The 14,170-nt window shown below is 39.7% G+C and overlaps 1 protein-coding gene across 11 annotated transcripts in view; it reads right to left on the reverse strand.

Annotated features, from left to right (window-relative positions):
• SLC8A1 (solute carrier family 8 member A1) overlaps nucleotides 1-14,170 on the reverse strand; it is a 450,527-nt gene that overhangs the window by 192,902 nt on the left and 243,455 nt on the right. The window contains exon 1 of one of the 11 annotated variants that reach the window (XM_044925849.2): nucleotides 495-1,698. The exons of the other annotated variants lie outside the window; for them this stretch is intronic. The gene's annotated coding sequence lies outside the window, so the exon portion shown is untranslated. Of the gene's footprint in view, nucleotides 1-494; nucleotides 1,699-14,170 lie in introns of those variants that run through there. 11 annotated transcript variants of the gene reach the window in all.

Here is a 14,170-nt window from a genome sequence, read left to right on the forward strand (position 1 = left end):
CTTGTCTTTTCAAAGAATCTGATCCCCAAGACATTTTTGTGGTCATGTGGAAAAGGGTCTGGGAAATGTGCTCTTGGATGGCATGGCTGGAATGAGGAATGGGAACTGTTCTGCCGTCTACCAAGTTTCTGCAAAAGGTAGTGAGAACAGAAAAAGCATCTGTGCCGATCAGTATTCCCAGTGCTGAAGTGGGAAGATGCTATAAACACAGAAATGCCTCATAGCGATTTCTACCCAGGGTCTTGCCGAGAACAGTTATAAGCAGCAGTCTCAGGTCTCTGGAGTCCCAAACAGCATTAGTGAAGGTCACTCTGAAGACAGAGCCCCCTTCCTTGGCTCGGCCTGGGCCTTGGCCAGGTCCAACAGAGAAACCAGATCCAACAGAGAAAGAGGTTCATTTCTGAGCCTGAGGGGTCTCTGCTCTCTTTCAGCAATTTACAAAGGAAAGTTTTAAGTATGTGGAGCTGGGAAATTCTAGAAAGGGAAAAGCTCACCTTCTCAAATGGATTTCTTCCTTAAAGAAGTAGAGCAGAGAGTGGCGATTATTTCACCAGTAGTTCACAGGGGAGTAAGCTGGAATCAGCTAATGATGGTTGTTAAAGGTAAATGTTCCATGATCCCCAGGAAGTGACTCCCCATCCTGGCACTTTTGTGGTTTTATCTACACTTCAATCTTGGGTGGAATAAAGCCATTCTGGATTCATCCTGATTGGATATTCAAAACTGGTGATTCATGGGAGTCTGTTTATTCTTATAAATAAGTGTGACAACAGTGGATTAGCTCCTGGCTTCTAACTCCTCCATCCAGCTCCACCAACAGAAGAGCCCAGCTTGTTGACAAAGCTGCTACATCAGCTGTAGCCTACTTGCCTCCTTCCAATAGCAAAATAATAAAATGCAGGAAAATGCCACTTTCCCCATTTTTCTTTCTTTTCCCTTCTTCTATAGCATTTACTTTCCTCACCTAATTCAGAGGTGTGCTAGGAAACTTAACTAAAACTGAAAGGAAAACTTTCTGGAAATCCTAAAGACTGGAGTCATAATAGGGAATAATTTCTGACCTGGGATAAGCTCCCCTAATCAGCTTTCTCATTCCAGGTACAAAACACAATAAGACTAACCAACATTTGGGAGAAAAAAGAATGGAATGGAAAACGGAAAACAGAATGTTACATTATCTGATTAAGTTTCTTTTCACACCTGGAAAAAGGTAAAAAAAATTTCTGTATCTCTACAGTAGTCAGAACATGAAGTATCATACTGAGAGCATGCACAATGCTTACTGAAATGCAAAGGCTATCTAGTTTAGAAGTCTGCATATGTATATTCATTACTGCACTCAGACACATACATACGGCTGGCTTATTATTATTATCCAAGATTATAAATGGAAGCTAAAAGACTTTGCTCTCCAAAGCCCTTTCTTTGCCCAGCTGTATTGCTAGGTGAGATCCATCTGTCTCATTTTCACACATATCGTCACTCAATTTGGTCTAGCACCACAAGGAAGACAAGCCATAGCTTTTAAGGGAAGGGTGAGACACTGTTCTTACTGCAGTTCCTTGCCAGCAATTCTTAAAAGGATCATCATTGCCCCTGTGTCTAGTCTTGCCCAGTAAAAGAGAAAGGTTATTAAAAGTATCCAAACGCAGGCTGCAAGTGGAACTTGACCTCTGATCCAGTGTAAGCCCAGCGGATGCAGACACACTTCCCATCAGCCCTCCCACTCCCTTAAGCCACCCCCACCCCCATCCACCATCATAAATCTTGAAAAACCTACAGTTAACCTTATTACTTTGTCAACACAGTGATGACCTATGTTTATATCCAACCAGTCCCACCTCACTGAATGTTTTTCCTGGATGTATCTGATTCCATTAGTTTTCTCTCTCATTCACTTATTCTCAAAAACACCTTGATTCTTTATCAAGCCACTAGCTTTACTTTATCAAGCTGACTCTTCTGCCAGATCTCAAGAGAATCTAGGAACTGTTGAGTTTGCAACATGATGTTAGAACTACTGGCCCATTCAGTGAAAACAAAACAAAAATAAAATAAAATAAAATAAAATCCAAAACACTTTTTCCTTCCCCCCTACTCCCAATGGGAGGAGCAGGATATGAAAGTGAATTTATAATGAAGTTAGTGTCTACAGATTTCATGACTTATGCATTTGGACTTCCCTTGTGGCTCAGCTGGTAAAGAATCCGCCTGCAATGCAGGAGACCTGGGTTCGATCCCTTAGCTGGGAAGATCCCCTGGAGAAGGGAAAGGCTCCTTACTCCAGTATTCTGGCCGGGAAAATTCCATGGACTATATAGCCCATGGGGTCACAAAGAGTTGGACACAACTGAGCAATTTTCACTTTACATCCAGTTATACTGGTGTTATAGGAAGAGTAAGATGCTATTATTATCTTTGATTTTTTGATAAACCTGAAACACAAGTTAAACAAATGGTAAGACATATGAATCTCTGACAGGCAATAACTTGCAAGAGAGAATAACAAATTATTTGGAGAGTGTTAAGTTGTCTGGAGAGTGTTATGGTTCATCAGGGACCATTTTCAAGGGGCTTATTCAGAACCTCCCTTTCAGAGGCACCTACACAAGAGCCATCACCTGCCAATGATCTGGAGAAAGATTACGTCTTCCCAGCACTCACCCTTGTGACAGCGCTTTCCACAATCACAAAGGAATATACACACAAAGGCAAAGCACAAAGAGCAAATGGGTGTTGCTTCATTCCTCTCACCTCTAGTCCCCAAAACATCAAAGCACAGTTCTTTGTGTGGGTTTCACTTCAGTTGTCCTTTCTGCCCTGCACAGATCAACCCTATCTATGGAAGAATATGGATGTCCAAGTATATTTTACTTTTCATTTTTAACTAATTTTTATTGGAGTATAGTTGTTTTACAGTGTTGTATTAGTTTCTACCTTAAAGAAAAGTGAATCAGCTATATGTTTACATATATTCTCTCTTTTTTGGATTTCCCTCCCATTTAAGTCATCACAGAGTACTGAGCAGAACCCTGTGCTATACATACAGTAGCTTCTCATTAGTTATCTATTTTATACATAGTATCAATAGAGTATATACATCTATTCCAGTCTTCCAGTTCATCCCACCTCTCCTTCCTGCTTGGTATCCGTACAATTGTTCTCTACGTCTGTGTCTGTATTCCTCCTTTACAAATAAGATCACCTATACTATCTTTCTAGATTCCACATATATGTGTTAATATAGGATATTTGATTTTCTCTTTCTGAATTACTTTATTATGTAAAACATAATTCAGAAAGATACATGCCCCTCAATGTTCATTGCAGCACTGTTTACAATAGCTAGGGAATAGAAGCAACCTAAATGGCTATCAACAAAGTAATGGATGAAGAAGATGTGGTACATAAATACAATGGAATAGTCCTCAGCCATAAAAAGGAATGAAATTGTGATACTTGCAGAGCCGAGTATCCTTAACAGCCTTCCCAACAACAGATACTAAAGATGGGATGAAGGTTTCGAAAACAGAGACCTGTGGTCAGGCAGAAAGAAAATAATAGCAAAAGCCTTTTTATTTCCTGCCCCTCCTAACATTTTTTTTTTTCCCCCTGAAAAGCAAAGATGTATGGCTGTTCACCCAGGGATTTTGGTAGAATCGAGGAAAATCAGGCTTGTAATTGTTTGTGTAGTTCCAGTGGTTAAGGGAAGCAGTGACTTTGGCCCTAATGTAGAATATCTGCAAATACGAAGCCCAAACCCTTGGGAGGTGAAGTTGAAAAACAAATTTCTCATACGTATAAAGTTTGCATATAAATCTTATTTCCATCTTCCCAAAAAATTTCAATGAAAAAATATGTATGCATGGTTTGGGTAAAAATATGCTTTTCTACATTTTCTTGGATTGTTGCTTGTCTTATACTAAATGGTTAATGAAGTTTGCTCCTTCAATCTCCCTTCCCATGACGTTTGGCTAGTGCGTGGCAGCCCTGCCTATAACTGCTCACCAATGACCCAAGCTGCTCTAGGCAGCTGAGCACAAGAGGACCGCTTCTGGCAATTCTTCAGGAGCTAAAAAGGGCGGATTCCCATACCCCTGGGGAGGAGCAAGCTTCATGTTCATATGCATGGTTATATGGGCAGGCTGCGACCCCACGGACTGCAGCCTACCAGGCTCCTCTGTCCATGGGAGTTTCCGGGCAAGAGTACTGGAGTGGGGTGCCATTGTCTTCTCCATCCTTGAATCTTACTTTCACGCATTTTGATAGTCTTGTTTTATAACTAGAGAATGTCAGAGGTAGAAACAAGATGATAAGCTTTCTAAGCCATAGAGTACAACAGCACACAAAGTCATCTTTGCAAAATGGTCAACCAGACCTTAGGAACAGAGAGATGGCAGAATTTTTTCCTTCAAGAGACGTTTATTAAGGCCTTATCTACAAGTCTGTGAATTGGGTCTTATTATCTTAATTTTATACATGATGAAATGGAAACTCAAGATGTTCACAACTGGTAAGAGATAAAAGGGGATCTTGAGCCTAGGTCTGATCCCATAGCCTGTATTTTTTAAACTAAGTTAAGGCTATGGTTTTTCCACTGGTCATGTATGGATGTGAAAGTTGGACTGTGAAGAAAGCTGAGCGCCGAAAAATTGATGCTTTTGAACTGTGGTGTTAGAGAAGACTCTTGAGAGTCCCTTGGACTGTAAAGAGATCCAACCAGTCCATTCTGAAGGAGATCAGCCCTGGGTGTTCTTTGGAAGGACTGATGCTAAAGCTGAAACTCCAATACTTTGACCACCTCAAGTGAAGAGTTGACTCATTGGAAAAGACCGTGATGCTGGAAGGGATTGGGGGCAGGAGGAGAAGTTGATGACAGAGCATGAGATGGCTGGATGGCATCACCAACTCGATGGACATGAGTTTGGGTGAACTCCAGGAGTTGGTGATGGACAGGGAGGCCTGGTGTGCTGCAATTCATGGGGTCGCAAAGAGTTGGACACGACTGAGTGACTGAACTGAACTGGTTTAAAACATAGTGACAGCAAAAGAGACACTGATGTATAGAACAGTCTTATGGACTCTGTGGGAGAGGGAGAGGGTGGGAAGATTTGGGAGAATGGCATTGAAACATGTAAAATATCATGTATGAAACGAGTTGCCAGTCCAGGTTCGATGCACGATACTGGATGCTTGGGGCTGGTGCACTGGGACGACCCAGAGGGATGGAATGGGGAGGGAGGAGGGAGGAGGGCTCAGGATGGGGAACACATGTATACCTGTGGCGGATTCATTTTGATATTTGGCAAATCTAATACAGTTATGTAAAGTTTAAAAATAAAATAAAATTAAAAAAAAATGTAAAAAAAAAAATAAATAAATAAATAAATAAATAAATAAAAGAAAAAAAAAATAATAAAACATAGTGTTAGTTTCAGGTGTACAGCAAAGTGAATCAGTTATCCATATATGTATATCCACTCTTTTTTAGTGTCTTTTCTCATACAGGTCACTACAGAGTACTGAGTAGAGTTCCCTGTGCTATACAGTAGGTCCTTATTAGTTATCTCCTTATTAGTTATCTATTTTCTATATAGAAGTGTTTATATGTCAATCTCAATGTTCCAATTCTTTCCTCCCCACAAAGCCTGTATTTTCAACCACTATAATATACATCTGATGGCCATTCTCTTTGACTTTTTCACAACTGTAGGAGGAAAAGCATATTAACAAGCATGCATCCTCAGTTGTGCCCAACTCTTTGTGACCCCGTGGACAGTATATAGCCTACCAGGCCCCACTGTCCATGGAATTTTCCAGGCAAGAATACTGGAGTGGGTTGTCATTTTCTCCTCCAGGGAATCTTCCCAAACCAGGGATCGAACCCACATTTCTTGCATCAGCAGGCAGGTTCTTTACCACTGTGCCACCTGGGAAGCCCAACTAGGAGGAAAGTTCTATACAATGACAGATTCGTACTTTCAGTAAAAGAATAGCCTCATTAACTGTGAGGTTTGGTTCAGGAGTCAATTTCTAGTTTTTTGTAGTTTTTTTTTTTAAGGTCGCTTAATATTTCATATCCTCTATCTGAAATAAAATATAATAACAATTTGTCTAAGAATTAAGTTTTATGTCATCCCATCAATGTTGAGTGTGATTCATCTAAACCCAGGGAATGCCAACAGTAGAGAAGCCCAATGTTATAAACATAAAGAGGGTGATCACAGTATTTGCACATGAGATAATTTGGCTTCTCTTCTGAGCTTCGTATGCCAACTTAAATAATCACTCTCAGTTAAACAAAGTATAACTATTTTGCTTATACATGTCAAGAGCACTTGCAGTGCTTTTGATTTTGTTCATTTCTCTTCACTAGATATTCACAAAGTAGTTTTCACAGCAAAATAGCTTGTTAATCCAATCAGTTGAGATAGAAACAAAAACCAGTCCTATTTGTCCCCAGGCACCAAAAACATGATGTGGAATTTTTTACTTTTCATTTGACTTTTCTTCATTGTTTTTAATAATAGAATATTTTGCCTGAAATCTTTTACATAATCTTCTGGTTGGAGATTAAATGCCAAGACAATGTTTGAGACACTAGTAATATTGCATAAAATCTCTAAGAGAATAATGTGAGACCCCAAAGTGCTCTCTAAGAGCCAGAGACTAGACCATGAGCTGGTTCTCTTTGCCGTTCACTGCTCAGCACACAGTGCCTAGAATAGTGTCTGGCACATAGTAGACGATGATGACTAACAGAGGTCTCTCCAATGAATGAATGGAATCTCTACAATGGTGTCTTCTGCAGCTTCTAGAGGAGGACTCTTTCATTCCGTTTTTTTTTTTTTTTTAGTTTCTTTTTTTTTTTTATTTTATTTTTTAAACTTTACATAATTGTATTAGTTTTGCCAAATATCAAAATGAATCCACCACAGGTATACATGTGTTCCCCATCCTGAACCCCCCTCCCTCCTCCCTCCCCACACCATTTATCTTCAAAGAGAAGAGACTTCAATATAGGAATAATCCTAGGTTTATAGCGGGGCATCTTCTTTCTGTTTCTGATCCATGCTTCTACATGGTATCTAAAAAGCAAACTCAGAGCAGGACAGGAAGGACAGGTGACATCTCCTGTAGTCTGCCATCACCTTATGTGTGCTTATTTGGGGGAGGTAACCATGCTGGAAACAATATATGAGCATTCTTTAAAATGCAATCATTGATTATAGAGGGTTTTGTGACCAGTGAACTCACTGGGGATTAGCCTTGATGGGCAAAAGAGGAGATACGTTCCTATAAGGAAATCCCCTTATAGGGCAGTCTATTCGACAAGAAGTTTATTTTCTAATGCAGCTGAGCTAAGGTACCAACCTAGGCAATTTATATTGACGTCTCAGTTCCACTGATGACTTTCTATACAGTCCTGAGCTAAGATGGACCATTATGTTTATATTATGTCCATTCAGAACACTTTTTCTAAAACTTTCCAGTTGAAAACAACCAACCATGGACCTATCAATGTGGAACTTGGGGCAACTGATGACTCTGTGTGCTATAGGTTCATGTTCTCTTCTGAGTCATATGTGTTTAATTAGTCTAACCAACATCATGACTGAACCAGCTCTGTACATGCACTCTTCCTTATACTTTCAACTTAGACCCAGTGACGCAAAAGGTGGATGTGATGGCAGACAGGATGGAATCATGCTAACAGGCTGTTATGGAGTCAGACTTTAAAAAGTGACTTCCTAGGATCCTTAAGTAATGTCTACCCTCTTCCAGAAAAGTAATAGATCATTAATTCTCCACTCCTTCCAAAACATACACATCATATGCACCACATACACACACACCATACACACCACACACACACCACACAGGCATCACACATACACACCACATTTCCTAGACAAGCATTTTAAATAATTTGGAGCTCAATAAATGCTGTTATACTAAGCTTTCAAATAAGCTGGTCTGTTAGTAAATATAATGCCACCTTGAGGCAAAAGTAAATGATAATATGCAGTATTGTGGTGTCTAGTTGACTAGAAAAGACAAATACAAATATAATAATTACAGAGCAATACAGTTATTTAGGTGCAGAATTAAGTGGTTGGTTGAGTTACCAGTGATCAAGAGTCTATAAAATACCTGCATTCCTAAAACGCATTTGTAAGTTGGCAGCAGTTTACATATGTTGTCAGAAAAATAACAGGAGTGAGCCACTCACAAAAGCTTACATGATAAATAATCTTCCTGAACCAGAGACTTAGGGCTATAAAGTAAGGATGCTCTATTGTTCCAAGAGGAACAAAATTTTGGAGCTAGGCATCGTGGAAGCTGGGAAAGCTAGGATGCTTCTGGGATAGTGGTCAGAAGCTCTCAGCAAAGGGTAATCCTATTCCTGAGTGTCAGCCAACCAGGCAGGGGAAGGTTGTCCATGTGTGGGGGCACATGGGCAAGGACAAGGGGTATTTTAGCTCCAACTTACTATTGCAAGATGATGGGGTTATGAAGGCAGGAGGGAAGAACAGGGGAGGATGACAGATGGAGACTTGAAGGATGGAAGACTGGAATAGGGGCTCTGCAGGGACTGATAGAGACGAGCCATCCTGGCAAGTGGGGGGACGCGAGCTTGTCTCTTCTCCTCCCACCTGCTCTTTATTGACTCACTGTGGAACTCTAATCCAGAACTTTCTTCCCCTACCAAGACAGAATAGTGTATGGAAGTTCCTTTAAAAACTAAAAATACCACTACCATATGATCCAGCAATCCCACTCCTGGGCATATATCCAGAGAAAACTGTAATTCAAAAAGATACCTGCATCACAATGGTCACAGCTGCACTGTTTATAACAGCCAAGACATAAAAGCAACCTAAACACCCGTCAACAGATGAATGGATAAGGTGTGGTATGTGTGTATACACACATACAACATATATACTCCATTGTGTGTATGTACGTATGTATATATGTGTATGTGATAGAGTCTCATGAAAACTTGTGTATGTATGTGTATATATATGTATATATGTGTGTGTGTGTGTATATATATATATATATTCCATTGTGTGTGTAACACACACACAACGAAATATTGCTCAGCCACAAAAAAAGAATGAAATAATGATATTTGCAGCACAGTGGATGGACCTAGAGATTATCATACTAAGTAAAGTAAGCCAGACAGAAAAAGACAAATATCATAAAATATTGCTTATGTGTGTGTTTTAGTCACTCAGTCATGTCTGACTCTTTGTGACCCCATGGACTATAGCCTGCCAGGCTCTATCCATGGAATTTTCCAGGCAAGAATACTGGAATGGGTTGCCATTCCCTTCTCCAGGGGTTCTTCCTGACCCAGGGATTGAACTCAGGTCTCCTGCATTGCAGGCAGATTCTTTACTGTCTGAGCCACCAGGGAAGCCCAATATTGCTTATATGTGAAATTTTTAAAAAAGATACAAATGAACTTATTTCCAAAGAGGTAAGAGTGGTAGGGGACGGATAAATTAGGAAGTTGGGGTTAACATATACACATTACTATATATAAAATAGATAACTAATAAGAACTTACTGTATAGCATAGGTAACTATACTCAATATTTTGTAATAACATATAAGGGGCTTCCCTAGTGGCTCAGTGGTGAGAACCTGCATGCCAATGCAGGAGATGTGGGTTCGATCTCTGAGTCAGAAGATCCTCTGGAGAAGAAAATGGCAACCCACTCCAGTATTCCTGCTTGGGAAATCTCACAAACAGAGGAAACTGGTGGGCTACAGTCCGTGTGGTTGCAAGAGTTGGACACTCTAGAGCAAGGGTCCCCAATCCTTGGGCTTCCAGCTTGTTAGGAACCAGGCCCCATAGCAGGAGGTAAGAGGCAGGGCAAGTAAAACATCATCGGCCACTTACTATTGCTAGGTTTAACGCCTGAATCATCCCTTCTGCCCCTCAGTCCATCCCAGCCATGGAAAAATTGTCTTCCAGGAAACTAGTCCCTGATGCCAAAAAGGTTGAGGGCCATTCCTCTAGAGAGCAGAAAGAAAGGATGGAAACAGAAGGCCTTTGCTCATTACAGATACTACTCTGCATGCCAAACCCCACATGGGTCATGGTTCCTGCAGGGGCTCACGGGGAAGAGCTCACTTGAGGTTATGAAACTTTAATGGGCAGTGGCCTCAAGCAACAAGGAAGAGAAGCAGATTTTAGTGTAAAAGCAATCCCTGGTCCTTTGGCTTCCATTTCTGCTTCCCCATTCTGCTGTCCTCATCCGCATTGTTCCCTGCAGACCCTCTGTAAACCATATGTGGTGCTTAAGGCAAGGCAATCTCATCTGGAAATAAACCTGCCATGGGGCCTGGATTCATGACAGTGTTTTCATGAATTTTCATCTGAAAAACAAACACATACACCCATGAAGAATTGTTCCTACGGCTTCACACAGGAAATAAACTTCTCATCTACTTTGTTTTTATTTAACAGAATCACATTTTAGGAAAGCTAACCACCTGTCATTAAAAAGTCTGACACAAAGATAAGGATTTTTTTTTTTTAAACTGGTTTCAAAGGGAAGGTACATTCTGCTGAAGAAAAAGAGAAATTGCAAAAGTTCCACCAAGGAAGTTCTGGCTTCAGTGAGGCTCCATAGACTGGATGAGTTGGTCTTGAAGGCTATGACTTGGCCTAACATCTGCTTCCCCCCCGCCATCTCCCGCCTTCTGACCTTTACTTCTACTTCAGCTGAAACATTCAAGGTAAGGATAACTTCAAAGTTGAGGTTCCTTCCTCTCACTCCAAGGTTCAACAACCATCACCCTGGTCAGCCAGCAGACATCAATATCAAGTTAAGACCCTCTATCAACAAAAAATATTATGACTTATTGAATGGTTAGCATTTTTTAACAACAAAGTATTTTTGAATTAAGGTATGTACATTGTATTTTTAGGATATAATGTTATTGTATACAAACCAGACTACAGTATGGTGTAAACATAACTTTTATATACACTGGGAAACTCAAAAGTCTGTGTGACTAGCTCTATTGTGCTATTTGCTGTATCTGGAACCAAACCCATAGTATCTCTGAGGTCTGCCTGCATAGCCCATGTGTTGTTTTGGAGCCAGCTTATCTCAGCTCTTGAGAATCAATTGTGCACATCTCTTCCAAAATTTATGTTCAGTGAAATGTTAATAACTTGAAATGATCCATGGTAGAAATATTAACATCATGGGGAGATAGGCAAATGCTACAAATGAGGACTTTTGTTTGAAGAGTGGCAATTTACCAGAAAACAGGTTTGTTCTTTTTTTAGAGAAGCTCAAAAAGTACTTTGCTTTTAAGATGTTTCTATCAAATAAAGAATATTAACATATATATACTACTATATATAAAATAGGTTATCAACTGGGACCTATTGTATAACACAGGAAACTGTACTCAACATTCTATAATAACCTATGTGGGAAAAGAATCTAAAAAAGAGTGGCTATATGTATAACTGATTCACTTTGCTGTATACCTGAAACTGCTGCTGCTGCTGCTAAGTCGCTTCAGTCGTGTCCGACTCTGTGCGACCCCAAAGACGGCAGGCCACCAGGCTCCCCCGTCCCTGGGATTCTCCAGGCAAGAACACTGGAGTGGGTTGCCATTTCCTTCTCCAATGCATGAAAGTGAAAAGTGAAAGTGAAGTCGCTCAGTCATGTCTGACTCTTAGCGACCCCATGGACTGCAGCCTACCAGGCTCCTCCCTCCATGGGATTTTCCAGGCAAGAGTACTGGAGTGGGGTGCCATTGCCTTCTCCGATACCTGAATCTAACACATTGTAAATCAACCATCCTCCAATATAAGATAAAAATTAAATTAAAGTTTCTGGTCTTACGTTGAGATCTTTAATCCGTTTTGAGTTTATTTTTGTGTATGGTGTTAGAAAGTGTTCTAGTTTCATTCTTTTACAAGTGGTTGACCAGAGTTCCCAGCACCACTTGTTAAAGAGATTGTCTTTTCTCCATTGTATATTCTTGCCTCCTTTGTCAAAGATAAGGTGTCCATATGTGCATGGATTTATCTCTGGGCTTTCTATTTTGTTCCATTGATCTATATTTCTGTCTTTGTGCCAGTACCATACTGTCTTGATAACTGTGGCTTTGGTGCACTGGGACGACCCAGAGGGATGGAATGGGGAGGGAGGAGGGAGGAGGGTTCAGGATGGGGAACACATGTATACCTGTGGCGGATTCATTTTGATATTTGGCAAAACTAATACAGTTATGTAAAGTTTAAAAATAAAATAAAATTTAAAAAAAAAAAGAAAAAAAAAACACTAAAAAAAAAATTAAATTAAAAAATTTAAGAAAATAAACATTCTAATGAAAATACTACAGTTTAAGAACTAAACTTAATGCTAAAATACAATTTTTTTTTCTGCTCAAATATGCTATAAAATCATAAGTAATATCATTCTTTCCTTTGGGGAAACTATAAGGGTGTAAGCTATAAAAGAATAAAAAAGCAGATAAATTAACCAAATCTTTATTTTCAAAGAATAATTTGCTTTGATAGAGTCTCATGAAAATGTTAAATTATTTGTAATAACGTTTCTACTTGGAAAACTTATTCATATGGTTTATGTTACAGTGCAAAGGACAAGATGTTCCCTTTTCAAGTTACAAACACAAATTCACATTTGGAGATGGTGAGAGAGGCCCAATGGCCTTCAATACTTTTCTTGCCAGCTTGTTTTAGAGTCTAAGGCTACAAATAAGTTTGTTGTCTATCTTTTGCATTGAGCTACTATCTGCAGACAATCTTGTAAAAATACAAATAGGTTCCCAGTAGGTGGAAGATTATTAAATAAATCTATCAGGGGCTTCCCAGTGGAAAAGAACCCACCTGCCAATGCAGGAGACATAAGAGATGCAGGTTCAATCCCTGAGTTGGGAAGATCCCCTGGAGGAGGAAATGACTACCCACTCCAGTATTCTTGCCTGGAAAATCCTATAGGCAGAGGAGCCTGGCAGGCTATGGTCCATAGTATCGCAGAGAGTCGGACATGACTGAAGCAACCTAGCATGCGTGCACTATCTCCAGACAATCTTGCTAAAATACAAATGGGTTCCTGGGAGGTGAAAGATCATTAAACAGATGGATAGATGGATATCAGACATATGTCAGATATTTCAGAGATGTCTCTATCTATCTATATGGATCAGAGATATATCACATATATATACATCAGATTAATCAACAGATAGTGTTCAAGGGAGTGATATGAAGGACAGACATATTTTGGCAGGTGGTTGGATCTAGGAGAAGTCTTGGCCAAGTGTTCTGCTGGAGGAGTAAGAGGTCTGGGATGGTGAATTTGGGACAATATAAAGCACCTGCAGGGAATTTGTGAGATAGAGATTTTTGCCCATGATTTGGTCTCAAGCTCATGAGCTGGATGGTTGGCTTCCCTAAGTCAAGGCCCCCATCTTCCTCACTGTTGTATCTTGATGGTGCCTGGATTATTTTAAGTTCAGTAATTATCTGTTGACAGTGAGAATTGTGGTACAAAAGGCAAAAAAAAAATACTGTTTTTTCAAAGTTTTTCTGCATTTTTCTCTAAGTTTAGAATGTCAGTGAGATAGCATAGTTTATCTTCTATTTAAGTCATAAAGAACATCGATTCTCACAAAGTGTAGAGATAACATCGAATACTAAACTCATATTCTTTCCACAACAATTACTTTATGACCTCCCATAGATGAGGAAGTCAGGCTGATAAGTTTTCAAAGAAAAAGACTGTGACAGAATTAAAGCCTGATTTACAGTAATGTATTTTCTGGGATAACTTGCTGTTTTCTCATCTTAACTGTCCTATAAGTCTTTGTTAGAGGCTCAAAAATACAAGAATTAGAGTAAAGGGAAACTGTGTCTCTTAAAAACAACAATGCATTTTTTTGAAATCAGAAAGCAAAGAATATTATAGTTGCTGTAGGTAATTTTATGATTCATCATCAGGATCCATTCATCAGAATCCCTCATGAGGATTCAAAGGACCACAAAGATCCCATTACCATGTTTAATAATGAGTAGTAACTTTTCTCTCTTTTCACAGGTACTTGAAAGTAGCCCTTATCAGTATCTCCCTGTCCTCACCTCTAATATGCAACAGTTAAA

Source organism: Bubalus bubalis, chromosome 12 (genome assembly GCF_019923935.1).
Source record: "Bubalus bubalis isolate 160015118507 breed Murrah chromosome 12, NDDB_SH_1, whole genome shotgun sequence".
Taxonomy (NCBI): Eukaryota; Metazoa; Chordata; class Mammalia; order Artiodactyla; family Bovidae; genus Bubalus; species Bubalus bubalis.